Source organism: Pyxicephalus adspersus, chromosome Z (assembly GCF_032062135.1).
Source record: "Pyxicephalus adspersus chromosome Z, UCB_Pads_2.0, whole genome shotgun sequence".
Classification (NCBI taxonomy): Eukaryota; Metazoa; Chordata; class Amphibia; order Anura; family Pyxicephalidae; genus Pyxicephalus; species Pyxicephalus adspersus.
The window spans coordinates 61,709,305-61,723,340 of NC_092871.1; the positions used below are offsets into that span (position 1 = coordinate 61,709,305).

General features: G+C 43.0%; 1 long non-coding RNA gene across 1 annotated transcript in view; it reads left to right on the top strand.

Annotated features, from left to right (window-relative positions):
* Positions 1 to 13,560, top strand: part of LOC140344034 (uncharacterized) — a 19,749-nt gene extending 6,189 nt beyond the window's left edge. The window contains exon 2 of the long non-coding RNA XR_011923459.1: positions 12,491 to 13,560. This is a non-coding gene — a long non-coding RNA (uncharacterized lncRNA). The remainder of the gene's footprint in view (positions 1 to 12,490) is intronic.
* Positions 13,561 to 14,036: the final 476 nt, after the last annotated feature.

Below are 14,036 nucleotides of genomic sequence, written 5' to 3' on the forward strand. Positions count from 1 at the left end.
AATGCAGATATTTTTTTTTGATACCACTTGCTATCTATCCAAAAGGACAGAAAAATGTATGTATTTCTCTACTAAAAATACAAATATTTAATTATGAATCACACAGCTCCATTACAAGTGATATAGGCCTCAAAGTAGATAGAGGCAAAGGGCCCTAAGGGAGGTGCTCATTAAATAAAATAGCCAGTTACACAGCTCCATTGCAAGGTATAGACCTCAGAGAAAGAGTAGAGGTAGAGGGCCACTAGAGTGGGGAGTAGAAGGAGATGTCGAAAGGCTGTGAACATGCTCTTCCCATCAAGATGTATGTGCAGCAGTTGACGACTAATCAGTACACTCTGCAGAGGGGGTGTTGAAGTCATTGCCGATCCATGCCTTTTTCATTTTAATAAAACTGATTCGGTCGACATTTTCTGTGAAGAGCCGAATCCGTTTGTCACTCAGTATTCACCAGCTGCACTGAACACTATTTCAGATAACACACTTGCGGCTGGGCAGGCAAGTATCTGATTGGCATGTTCTGCTCAAGCTTGAATACCCAGTAGCCCAGTGGGTCCCGGCTTTGCAGGTTGCAGATGTCCCATGCAGGGCTCAGGTATTCCTGCACCATAACTGAGTACCACTGCTGAGTGTCATTGGCAATTGCTACACGACTGGCAGCTTGCTTCCGCTGAAAAAAAGCCTTCAAAGTTTGGCTTAGATGACCTCTACTGCTGCTGCCACCCATGCCACCTAAAGCAGTTGTTTGGCTCCCATGGCTGGTGGAACTGCCATAGGGATCCCTGCTGTTGCTGCTGCAGGCAGTCGGAAAGGCTGAGCACAAGTCCCTTACAAGCACTTATTGGTAGTGCTGCATTTTAGGTCCCCTGTATTGGGGCAAGATCAATTGTTGTATTTCAGGCTTGTAACGTGGATCCAGTAATGTAGCAATCCAATAGTCGTCAGTCTTTGTTTTTATGTGTTGTATGTGTGGATCTTTGGCTTTGCACTCCTGCATGAAGGCTGTCATGTGGCTCAAACTGCCCACAGCTGAGATAATTCTAGACTCACACTCCTGTGGGTCGAACAGCAGCACAGGGTAGTCCTCCTCCTCCTCCGCCTGGTCTTGCCATCCACGGAACATGCCCCCTTGTGTTTGGGTGGATGGATGTTATGTACCCTCAATATCCTCCTCTGCCCCTTCCTCCCCTTCTCCCATGCTTGCAATGTCCTCCTCATCCTCTTCCTCCTCCTCCTTTGTCTGGATTTGTGGTGCACTATGCCTAGTAGGCACGCATGTCCGAGATGATGTTTGAAACGTCATCTCTTGATGCAGCATCCGCTCTGTGTCGTGTCTGAGATCCACCATCATCTGTTCCAGCAGGCATATGATAGGGATGGTGTCACTGACACAGGCCTGATCTCTGCTGATCATCCTGGTGGCCTCTTTCAAAAGGTGACAATACAGTACAAAAGTCCTCAATTTGCAGCCACTCCGCAGGGCTAAAGAAAGGTAGTGTAGGTATACGTCTGAAAAGAACAGACTCTGCCACGTAATCCACCACCGCTTTCTGTTGTTCAGCCAGCCGCTGCAGCATGTAAAAGGTGGAATTTCAACGTGTGGCCACATCACAAATTAACCGGTGCACTGGCAGGTTGAGATTTCGCTGTAACTCCACCAAACTGGCACTGCCTGTGTAAGACCGGCGGAAATGCGCTGACAACTTTCTGGCCTTCAGCAACAGTGGCTGGAGGCCTGGGTAATTCCTAAGAAAGCACTGTACTATCAGGTTCATGATGTGAGCCAGGCAAGGTACGTGTTTCCCACAACGCAGGGCTGCCAGCAGATTGGCCCAGTTGTCACACATGACCTTGCCTGGCTGAAGTCTGTTAGGAGTTAGCCATATGTCCTCCTTCTCCCGCAAGGCACTTAGAATGGCTGCTCCAGTTTGGCTGAGGGAACCCAGGCTTCGCAATCTCAGGACTGCATGGCAAGGTCTGAATTGTGCACCGAAATAGCAAACTGTAGGTTGTTGCTGCCGGTGAACAGATGTTGCCGAATGGGAGGTGCTGGTGCTGGGCCTCCACGGCAAAGTGTCCCTGGAGGAAGAGGTTGAGGCACAAGATTCAAAGGAGGAGGTGGAAGTGGAGGTTGAGGAGGAAATTGCATGGCGATGTGCTCTGGGCGGAGGTAGGTATGCAGGCCTTGCTGCAGCTGCATCTTCCCCTGCTGCCACCAAAGTTACCCAGTGAGCTGTATATGAAATACATCTTCCCACGCCATGCTTGCTCAACCAACTGTCGGTTGTCAGGTGCACCTTGCCAGAAACTGAGTGCTGCAGGGCCATGGACACATTGCTCTGCACGTGTTCATGCAAAGCAGGAACACATTTTTCTGCAAACTGCTGTCGCTTTGGCATAACATACTGTGGGTTCGCGCAGAGGAATGCGTAACGGAATGCATTGGAGTCCACCAGCCGGTAATTGAGGAGCTCTAACGCAATCAGCTGTGCATTTGCAGCATTAATTAGCTTTGTTTTTGTGTCATTTGGGCCATATTTCCTCTTGCGCTCCAGCATCTGGGGATGGAAGGTTGGATGCTGCTAATGCTAACCACAGAAAGAAAGGACGATGGGGTAGAAGTTGTGGGGGATGACAATGATGCCTGGTCCTGACTGCTATCAATGCGAAAAACAGCAGCCGATCTGCGTTGGAGCTCCTGCTCTCTGCTGGTGGAGCCTGAAAAAGGTAATGCTCGGCTACATGGCCCACTCAAATTGCTGGCAGCAGCATGGGTAACTTTGGTGGCAGAAGGAGGAAAGGCAGCTGAGGAAGATCAAGCAGTTTGAGCTTGCTTCTTGGGCGGAGGTGGTGGTTAATGAGTGCTGATGCAACTTGTTCCAAGTTTGTTTAGGTTTTTGCCTCGTTTCAAGTGTTGAGCACACAGTTTACAGATGAATATAGTGTTGTCATCACTATGGACATTAAAAAATGCCCACACGGGCGAACATCTAACTGGGCCGAAAGGTGCCCTGGAGCTGGTGCTCGTGGTGGCAGTCTGCGGTTATTGAGGCATAGCTATTGTGACAGCTTCCGCCGATTTACGTCTATGACTTGCCTCACTGGTACTTGAAGAATGCAGAGTGTGGCCAGCTTTTACCCTCTTCCTCCCTCTCCCCCTTTGAGGGCGCTCTGCAACCTCCTCCTCTTCTTCCTGCCTATGATGATCTCCTTGTTCGGCCCATGTCGGATCAAGGACATCATCATCAGAAGAGACAGTAAACTGGGGTGAAAGCCTGTGAACTGACTCTCTTCGTCAGATGACTGAAACAACTGAGCATCTTCAAGGGATGCTTGTAGCTCCACCTCTCCAACCCCTCAGTGGGACATCCTCTACATGCTGCCGTACACGTGACTTTCCAGCCTCTGTTGAAGAACTAGGAGGAACAGGTGTATCATGGATTGTTTGGGACACCTGTAAGGTCTGTGTCTGGGACTGGCATGAAGAGGGGGTACAATCACTTGACCCAGGCTGGGTCATGTACTCCACTACGTCTTGTTCATGGTGTGGTAATAATGAACGCCCACCACCAACAGCAGCGCTTCTTGTTCTTGGGTCTGCAAATAAAAAAAAACCCATGCTGCTTTGCTTGCCACCCCGCCAAAGCTGCCCTTTCCTCTTTGGCCAGACAATGTAGAAATTTTTTTCTTTATGTGGCTTGACACCCTGCAAAATACTTCGTAGCTAATATGGTATATGTATATGTCAATTGGTACAGTAAGTGCATTTTTTTATTGAGGGGAGGGGGGGTTGACACAAAAAATGCAAGTGCGCTGTGTGTGTTGTATGCAGCACTTTGCTTCAGTGGTGACGCTTGTAATATGCAGCACAGTATACAAACTATATACTGCAGTATACACTGCCCCTGATTCATCAATAAAATCCACGCTCGCTGGAAGCGCGAAAGTACGCGCGACCAGCGAGCGCGGTTTCCCGCGGTCCGGACTTGAGTGTGCTCGTACACTCGCCTCCTCACTGCCAGCCGGATTCCTGCCTTCATAATGCTGAATAGCGCAACGGCGTACGATTTCGGATCGCGAATACGAATGCGCGAGCGATCATCCGATTCTGCTTGATGAATCAGGGGCACTGTGTCTGTGTGTCTGTCTCTCAGTACAAGTGTGATACTGTGCATGCAATCAGCGAGGGGACCCTGGCTCTGGCTGCGTGTATGTAACACACTGACTGACTATCTCTTTATCTATCTATCTATCTATCTATCTATCTATCTATCTATCTATCTATATATCTATCTGTCCCTAGGCATTGTGGGAGGGTCCCTAGGTATTGTGGGAGGGTCGAATTCGGGGCTTCGAATACAGCAAAATTCTGGTCGGGTCCACCCGAATTTGAACGGTCATATTCAGGTCGAACATTAGGACGACCTGAATTCAAACAACAACACTAGTGATTACCCAGCTGGACCTCTCGTTGAGCCCTAAACTTAGATTCCAGCAAGAGATTCATATATCAAATTAGGCTGGGAGATCCATCAAATTCCATTACCATTCCCAATCTGTGTCAACCGATGGTCATCGTACAGAACACACCAACTAACCAATAAGGGTCTGGGTGTTATAAACTATAGGGTCTGGTTGTCAGATCAGAAAATATCTGATAAATGGAAATTTATGACCTTGGTCTGTTAGGAAGACAACTTCCAACAAAGACATTTTAAAAGAAGACAATTTTATATTTTAAAGGTGAGATCAGGATTTAATATCACACTAATAAGGGGTCAAAAGGTCCAGAGTCCAGAAGTCACATACTTTGAAACAATGTGGGGAAACATAACATGTGGGTGATAAAGTATTTTGTTGGCATGAGGCAAAATCCTTGTATATAGTATTTTATAATTCCTTCTCATATAAAATCAAAAAGTCCACATCAATCTCCAAATTCTGGCAAAATAGAAGACTACATCATTTTAATTTGTTTCATATTGAAAAAAAAATCTAAAAATATTACTTGTTTAGTCCAGACCACATAAAATAAATAAACTATGAACAAAACCACTTAAGATTCTACTTTAGAGATTAGAATTGTAACTTCCTATCTCAGAAAAGAAAGATATTGATCTACTATTTCAGACAGCAGCCAGATGGGAGGCTTGTGGTCCTCCCATGGACATAATATTGTTGCCCTGTCCAGTCATCTGTTCTCAATTTGGTAGCTTTAAAATTGATTGGCTGCAATGGAAAACAAGTGTATTTTTCCTGAGCCCCATAGTAAGAATACCAATCTCAGAGCCACATTATTATTTTTATTAAACAGTATTTATATAGCGCCATCATATTTTGCAGCGCTGTACAAAGTCCATAGTCATGTCACTTGCTGTCCCTCAAAGGGGCTCACAATCTAATGTCCCTATCTTAAGCTACGTACACACTTCCAATTATTATCGTTGGAAAACGAACGACGAACGATCCTGCACGATATCTATCCGCCGGTCCGGTCGTTCGTTTCCAACGACTTTCCTCGTTCGTCGGCGTCGTTGGTTACTTTTTTTACGAACGATTTTTGACCAATCGATCGTTCGTCGTTCGTTTTGAACCATAAAAATTGGAAGTGTGTATGCACCTTTAGTCATATGGCTTTAATACAGTCAATTATGGGGGGTAGCTAATTAAACCTACTGCAATTTTTTTGGGGGGGATGTGAGAGGAAACCAGAGGAAACCCATGCAAACTCCAAGCAGAGAGTGTCCTAGTGCTGCAAAGGTCAGAGGACTTTCCTCTGAGCCACAGTGCTGCCTGACTTATAACTACAGCTTAATCCATGTGTGTGGCTACACTCATTGTGATGTGTAAGTATTGTGTCTTGAGGCTTTCTCACTCTAATGTAACCTATCTTACAATGTATCAGCCTTTCAGAGGAACTCCTTTGAAATGCTGAATCCCAGCTCTGCATTCACTTATACATGATTATACATATGATTAAACATATTATACACTTATACATTCTCTCTGTTCTCTCTGTCTTATAGAAGCGATAAGTGCAAACAAGCAGAATCACTGCCAATTATGGGGCTAAACCATCCAATCTTTTTAATATTCTAAACAATATGATTGGAAGTCACTAAACACTGCACAACATCAAAAGAATTGATGAAATTCCTAAAGGATTATTCATTTTTGCCAACAACGTGACTTTTGACCAATACTAATATTTTTACCAATTTATACCACATCAAATCCACCCAGGTTAGATTCCAAACCCATTTACAATTGGTCTGCTGCTAATTTCTCTTTTAGTTCACTTCAGATCTCCAGTTTCATCAAATCAGAAATTGGTTTGGTGAAAATAATCTCTTGTGTACTAGGCCGAGACCTATGTAAAAAAAAATTAATGCAAATGATAAAACAGCTGTCTTGCAAATTTGAGGGCACATTCATACCATATCAACCTATGCTATGATATATGTGGTGGGGGGATGTATTTAAAAATCTTAACTTAAGAGGGTGCTGAGTGTACTGTCTGCATGCCAGGCAAAGAACCAGAAAAATTTTTCCACCTTAGTGCTATGTACGTGAATGAATAATTCCTCTTTCCCTTATCCCTTTATTGGAAACAGTGTCTTTTACTAAGTCTCTATTCACTTAATAATCACACAGATCTTAAATACCAAAATATTTATTAACATAGAACAAGATTTAACAAGTAATCCACAATCATTCAAATAGGCTAAGTAAAAATCACATACACAAAGTAAAATGATATGTTACACAAAGAGTCCGTCCTCTGTATCCTCTCTAGTCCTCTGTAGTAAGAGAAGAGAGGTCTAAGAGGCATAGGATGTATATAAAGCTGCGTACACACTTGCAATTTTTGTCGTTGGAAAGGATCTTTCACGATCCTTTCCAACGACAAGGGAGTGTACGATGCATGAACGGTGCTGTACATACAGCACCGTTCATGCTCTATGGAGAGGGGAGGGGGAGAGCGACGGAGCGGCACCCTGCTGCGCGCTCTCCCCTTCCCTTTCATTAGGATCGGCTGTCGTCCATCGTCCGTGGATCCGGCAGGTCGGTCGTCCGGACGATGGACGACACTGACTGTACACACGGCAGATTTTCGCCCGATAATTGGCCGATGCCGATTATCGGGCGATAAAAATCTGACGTGTGTACGTAGCTTAAGAGAGCGATTTGTGGCTGTTGTCTCTTCTTATACATCTCCAGGACCCCTGGCCACATCCAGCCACACCCATGCAACCACCCCTTACTTGGGTGTCCTCCCCCTTCCTAAATACACTGCTCACAGGTGCCCGCTGATATTCTCCAATAGGTGTCACTGTTGCATTGGGGGCAAGTCCTCTAGATCCTTTGGGAGTCATCAGATAGCAGGTATGTTTATACACCAGGCAGGATGGTTGGAGAAGTCTTTGAAGTAGATGCTTCCATGCACAAGTCTCATACCTTACACCTGGTATAGTGTGATCATACTGTTCAAGGAGGTGTTCTCTTTACTTCCAGTTCCTTGGATCCAAACCCCAGCTGGAGTCATCCTGGTAGATTGGTCCGCATTGACATTTCAAACCCCCATTAAGGCTCACCAAGTCATATTGAACATATCATTTGAAATGGAAAATGCATAAAGCTGCGTACACACGTCCAATGGTTCTCGCCTGATAATCGGCTCAAGGCCGATCTCGTACGAGAATCTGGCGTGTGTACTGTGCCCGTTGTCCATCCTCCGAACGACCGTCCTGGTGGATCCATAGACGATGACCGATCCTAATGCAAAGGAAGGGGGAGAGCACGCAGCAGGGTGCCAATCCATCCTTCTCCCCCTCCTCTTTCCATAGAGCAGAACGGTGCTATATGTACAGCCCTCGTTCGTGCATCCTGCAGTCCTTACTCTAATCTTTCACAATCCTTTCCAATGACTAAGGACTACAGTATGCATGAACGAGTAATATTATAATATAGTAATACCAATTATTGCATGTGTGTATGAAGCTTAAGTGCTGATTTTATATCATTCATGTTGCGCACTCCAACAGTACTATATGGTCAAAAGTTTTTAAACACTTAACCATTACACAAATATGAGCTTGATGGATATTCCATTCCAAAACATGGACATTAACATGGGGTCCACCTACTATCTTTGTAACTGTAAAAGTCTCCACTCTTCCAAAAAGGCTTTCTACAAGACTTTAGAGCAGGTTTGTAAAAATGAGGGGCATTTCCAAACTGTTACCACAGGTTTGAATGTGTACAATTGTCAACAATGTATTTGCATGCTGTAGCAGTACTGGAAACACCTGAACTCATTAGGAGTTTGTAGGGTGTCCACATACAAATATATAATGTAATATGAACAAAACTAACTCGGGAAAAGAATTTTTACAAATGGTGTAGCACATGAAATAGGATAAATTGCCATTATGAATCATTCTACTAAATCAGGGAAGTGATTAAATATTATAGTAGGAGAAAAAGAACATGGGAATCTACCCGAATGCCAATCTTTAGTGAATAAAATCCCCCAATTACTAAGCTTTGAGTCAGGCATTTTCCAGCTAACAACCTCAGGACCAATATGTGGGAAATTTGATTCCCCAAACACTTTATGAGGTTCTTCAATTAATAGATAAATCAGGACAGGAAATGCTGGTTGGATAGTTCCAATTCTAACCCAGATTTGAGCTATTCTGACCTTGGATCAGAACTGTGGAGGTCAGTCATCATCAGGACTAGTGTTGGTCGAATAGCTCACTATTCGATTCGGCAGCTTTTCGCTCGAATAAAGCAAAAAAGTTCAGGTGATCGAATGTCAAAGTCGAACACCATTAAAGTCAATAAGGAGGAAAAATTTGTGTTTTTTTCAGCACTGTGTAGAGCTTCTACAGCCTCCAAACAGATGTAAAAAGATACATTATAAAAGGATACATAAAAAAATACATTGTAAAAGGATACATAAAAAGATACATTATAAAAGATACATAACACTATTACATACCCCTGTACTTCGCATGAAGATTAAAGAGCACCTGTCAAATCAATTTTAGGCTAAAGCTAGGTACACACTTCCAATAATTATTGTTAGAAAATGAGTACCTTTTTTTCCGCCGGGGAACTCCGTTAGGGCAGGGATCAGCTTGCTTCCAGCGTGCTTCCAGGTTCAGAATCGCGGGGGCGCGTGTGCCGGCTTCTTCTCGCTCTGCTCTGCAGGAAGGAGGAGACACATGCTGCAGCCAGCATCGAGGAGAGGAGACGCACGCAGGATCAGGGTATCGGGTGAGTATGTTATTTTAATTATTTTTTAACACAGTGATTGTCGTATAAGATGCACCAACTTTCCCCCCCCAGTTTTGGGGAAGAAAAAGTGCGTCTTATACAACAAAAAATACGGTTATTTAAGAAAAATTTTTATTTTTAAAATTTTTTTTTTCCCCGAATTTTTGCTGTCGAATAACAAATTTTTGCTGTGTTTTTCGGGTCGGGTCTATCCGAATTCGAACAGCCATATTCGGGTCGAATATAGGGACAACCCGAATTCGAACATCAACACTAATCAGGACATGAATTTTGTGTTATATTTGTACAGGGAGGGCTATTTTTTCAATTATTTTTTTTACTAATTATGTTAAACAATTAGAAGCTGTCTGAAGGGATGACCTTCATGAATAATTATCTAAGTTTTATATTTTTTATTTATCAACGAAAAAAAATTGTACCTTTGCCATCCAGTACCAAAAATAAAATTCCAATCATTTACTGCTTCTGGACTTATACAAGAAAATTAGATACACAGTTTGCCCCAATCAGGACAAAAGCATTTCCCTAATTTTCCCCACCCTAGTGATCACCTAGTGATGTACTAGAGTGTTGCACCATTTACTTTAAGTACCACAATAACACTATACAGTGCCCTTTGCATTGTAATGCATCAGCAGCATACTTTTTATTTGAATAACATTTTTTATTTTTTTATAGACAGTTTAAGCCATACATAATACAATACACCATTTAGAACAAATACAGAATAAAGAAAAAAAAAACAAATCCTAAAAACATTCAAAAATATAAAATCAACATATGAAAAAACAAAGGCAAAAAAGAAAAGAAAACCAATTGTGGCTACATATTGTAATTGCCCTTGGGTGCATGAATTACAACCAACTTCAGTTATGCTTTTAGCAACCTTTTCTTGGGTAATTCAAATATAGGCCAAGGGTCAAACACAAAAGGTCAGTCCGATACAGTGCAGTAAAGAAGGATGAGGCAGAAGGCGTAGTCAGGGACAACCCAAAGGTTGGGCAGGCAGAGTTCATGCAAATAGTCAGTTATCAGACCGGGTCGCTGTGGGTAATAAGTCCGAGCTGGTAACAAGACAACAGAGGTTAGTACAGAAACCAAACTGAAGAACGCACCCAAGCACACTGTAACACAGAGGCTATAAAGTGGCTAAGGTGCTGATGACAGGGCTTCATTTAATGGGAAGAGTGCCCAATCATATTATGGCATCTGGCACCATTGGATTGGTGAACATACTGAATAATGAATCCGCTGCGGCCCATTGAGCCACAGGAAATTTAAATGATACATGCCTCGCCCCCCGGGGAGTACAAGAGGCGCACATTATAGCGCACGAGCCTTACGCAACAGGATCCCTGGGCCGTGCTGTACTGTGTACACCCGCAGGAATGCTGAGGGTGTGTGCAGCAGTACTGTGCACGTCTGCAGGGATGGTGGGGATGCTATTCGTCTGAACAGTAGTTCGGGTAGTTAGAGGAGACACACTAGGAGCAGAGCAGCGGCAGCCTCGGCTGCGTTGCCTGCTGCAGCGGTGTCCTCCTCGCTGTCCGCGATCCCTGAGGATGACGCTGGATCGCTGGCCAGGTAAGTACCTTACACATATGCAATTATTACAGATGAATAAAACAATTTCTGGCAAAAACATACAATATATACATACATACATACAAACAAAAAATATACATAATATATAAATATATACAACATATAAACCAAAACCCACAGTAGGTTAAGAAGAACCAACAAAATTAACCTTGTATACTTCAGATTAAATTGTGCATCATTAATATCAAACATAATCAAGGGAATTACCAAATTCCTTCCAGACACTAGATGTTTGTGCTCTGCATATATCCTGTGTTGTCACACTATGCCTGCCCAATCCAGTTGTGCAGTCTATTAGATGCTTAGTATGTTCTCTGTCTGATTGCAACCCCCAAACCATAGTATGTTCCCTACACTTGTTTTCACTTATTGAACATGCCATTAAAGGACTCTCTATATCAACCCTGAAAAAGGATGAAAAGGATGCAACAGTGGGGATGTCTGCAGAACTAGACACTGAAAGAGCAATTGTGGTGGCTTGGTTAGTAAACAAGTTGGATTGATCACTTCTCTCCCTTTTGGCTAAGATCAAGTGTAGTACCTAATTCATCCAGTGTGCGGGAGTGGAATGACACTGTATTCATGGCAAGAATGCAGTACGCCTGTTAGGAGGGACAGCTAGATGGTCATGCTCCATAAGGGGCCATTCTATGCTAATTCCTCCGGAGCGCAGGCCGGAAAAAGGCATGGGACTTGCCATCCCACTGGTTAGGAGCGGAGAAAGCTTCAGTCTAGCCCTTAGGTCTGAGGAGCTGTTGAATCTTGCTAAGAGTCATCACCCTAGAGTAGCGAACCAGGGGTACTTAAAAATCACTTGGGTCTGGTCAACCTTTAGTCATTTTTGGTACACAGGCATGTCACTTTTATGTTGATTTAGCACCCTTGTCATTCTGCATTAGCTGCAGCTAGTGCAGATGGGCAGGTTTTTATTCTTTGCCCAGTGTTTTATGCACTGAGCACCTATCTTTTATGTATTTTTCTGTTTGTCACTGTCACTGGTGAGGTTTTTGTTTGCCACTGATGATGGAGGGTGCTGTTTCCCTGGGAAGTCTGGGAAGTGTTTTGGCTTTATGGTGGAGTGCTCTCCCTTAACAGGGAGATGAAAGCAAATTTGTAGAAACTTGCTGCTCTCCTTCATCCCTCCACAGGTCCTTCAAAGGCCAGTTTTAGTTTTGATGTCAGGTGGAGGAGCTGCAGCTTTACTCAGTTGTGAAGAGACCGACATGAAAAGATCAGAATGTTTGCTGGGAGAAAGCATAAACAAAATGAAGAATCTAAGTAGCTAGGGTGAATTGAAGCTTCTTCATTTGCTCTATAATATAATGCTTTCTAATAAAAAGGGGGACCTTTGCTATATTTATGTGTGTATGTGTGTATGTTCTACCATCACTCGAAAACAAATAGAGACATTTCAACCAAACCTGCCATACATATGACTGAGACTCATGTGAGTGCACCAGTCAGCTTTGTACAGTGCTGTGCTATATGTCAGAGCTATATTTGGATGTATGTGTGTATGTCATCACTAGAAAATGCATAGAGACATTTTAACCAATCTTGCTATGTTTCCTGACTACAGGAAATGGGAGAAAGAGCTACTACATCTAGAGCTTCAGAGACAGTACAACAGTGTGAGATCTACCTACAGGATAACAGAGATAAAGCTACTACATCTAGAGCTTCAGAGACAGTACAACAGCATGACACCCGACTACAGGATAAGAGAGATAGAACTACTACATCTGGAGCTTCAGTCAGATGTCAGATCAGTACAACAGTGTGAGACCCGAGTACACGAAATGAGAGAAAGAGCCAGATGATCATGGACTGCACAACATTTTAGCTTAGCATTGAATGGATTCTACTATGATCCACATAAAGACTACTGGCAACATGCAAATGTTACCATCGGAAAATGGAAATGGTTTGAATAGATTAGTACAATGTACAGTGTCTATATGTCTATTTACTGTCAAGTAAAAAATCTACTGTCAAGTTTAAATCTGATTCTCCTGGTATTTGCTGAAAAAAAAAGAAAGTCAAACTCTGCCAACTGGAAACACCACCACCACCCAGAACTTTGGAATTACACATCAGCAAAAACCTCAATAGTCAAAGCTTTTTCTTAATAACATCAGAAAATACAACTCTTGTTTCCAAATTACATCATTCTGCGCCACATCAGTTGTTCAACAGCCTGGATTTCCATCCACATTAACTGTGCAAAAGAAAATATACCATAAAGCGGGGTCGTTACATTCGCTACCAGATCAACCACCAAAATTTCTAAAACTATATTTTATTGAAACGAACTAATAGAAACTGACCAGAGGTGCACCTACATCTCAGGAACACAATTCAGATTCTCTTAAAGCTACAAAGGATATTTCATGAGCACAATGTTCATATTAAAACATTTTTAAAACACCATTAGAACCATTGCAATTATCTAGGTAGTTTAATTTATTTGTATTTTAATTGTATATTGTACTTATACTTTTAAAACCCGTAAAAAAAAACATTTCTTTGATTTAACACTATAGCTTGATTTGATTCCTTTTCCTGTAAAATATAAGATTGCATAAAACAAATACCCGGGCAACGTCGGGTTATCAGCTAGTTGAGAAATAAAGTTACAGTAAGTGGTGAGCTTCTGTGGGTGATGCTTTCTATGTGAAGGGAGCTCTTGGTGAAGTGGGAGGGGGCTGATGTGTAACTAAATGTACCGTATTTTTCACACAATAAGACGCACCTGACCATAAGACACACCTAGGTTTAGAGGAGGAAAACAAGAAAAAAAATTCTGAACCAGTGTTATATTATGCAGTTCTCTACCCTCCTACATGGAGCATGTCCTATCATTACAGCCCCTCCTGTGTAGGCTTTGCCTACTGTGTCCCCCTGCACCAAGCAGCCCCATAAATGTCTCCTGTCTATGACACATTTGTGTCACCCTGTCCTGTGTCATTACTTGTCTTGTGTGTCCAGTGTCATTACCTGTCCTGTGTGTCCGGTGTTAGGGCTGTGAGTGGTGTCTGGGCTGTGTAAGCCAGGCTCCTCTGTCTTGCTGACCATGTCCTCTGTTGCTGCTGAATTGCACTGGAAGGACAGAGCTGGCCATCACA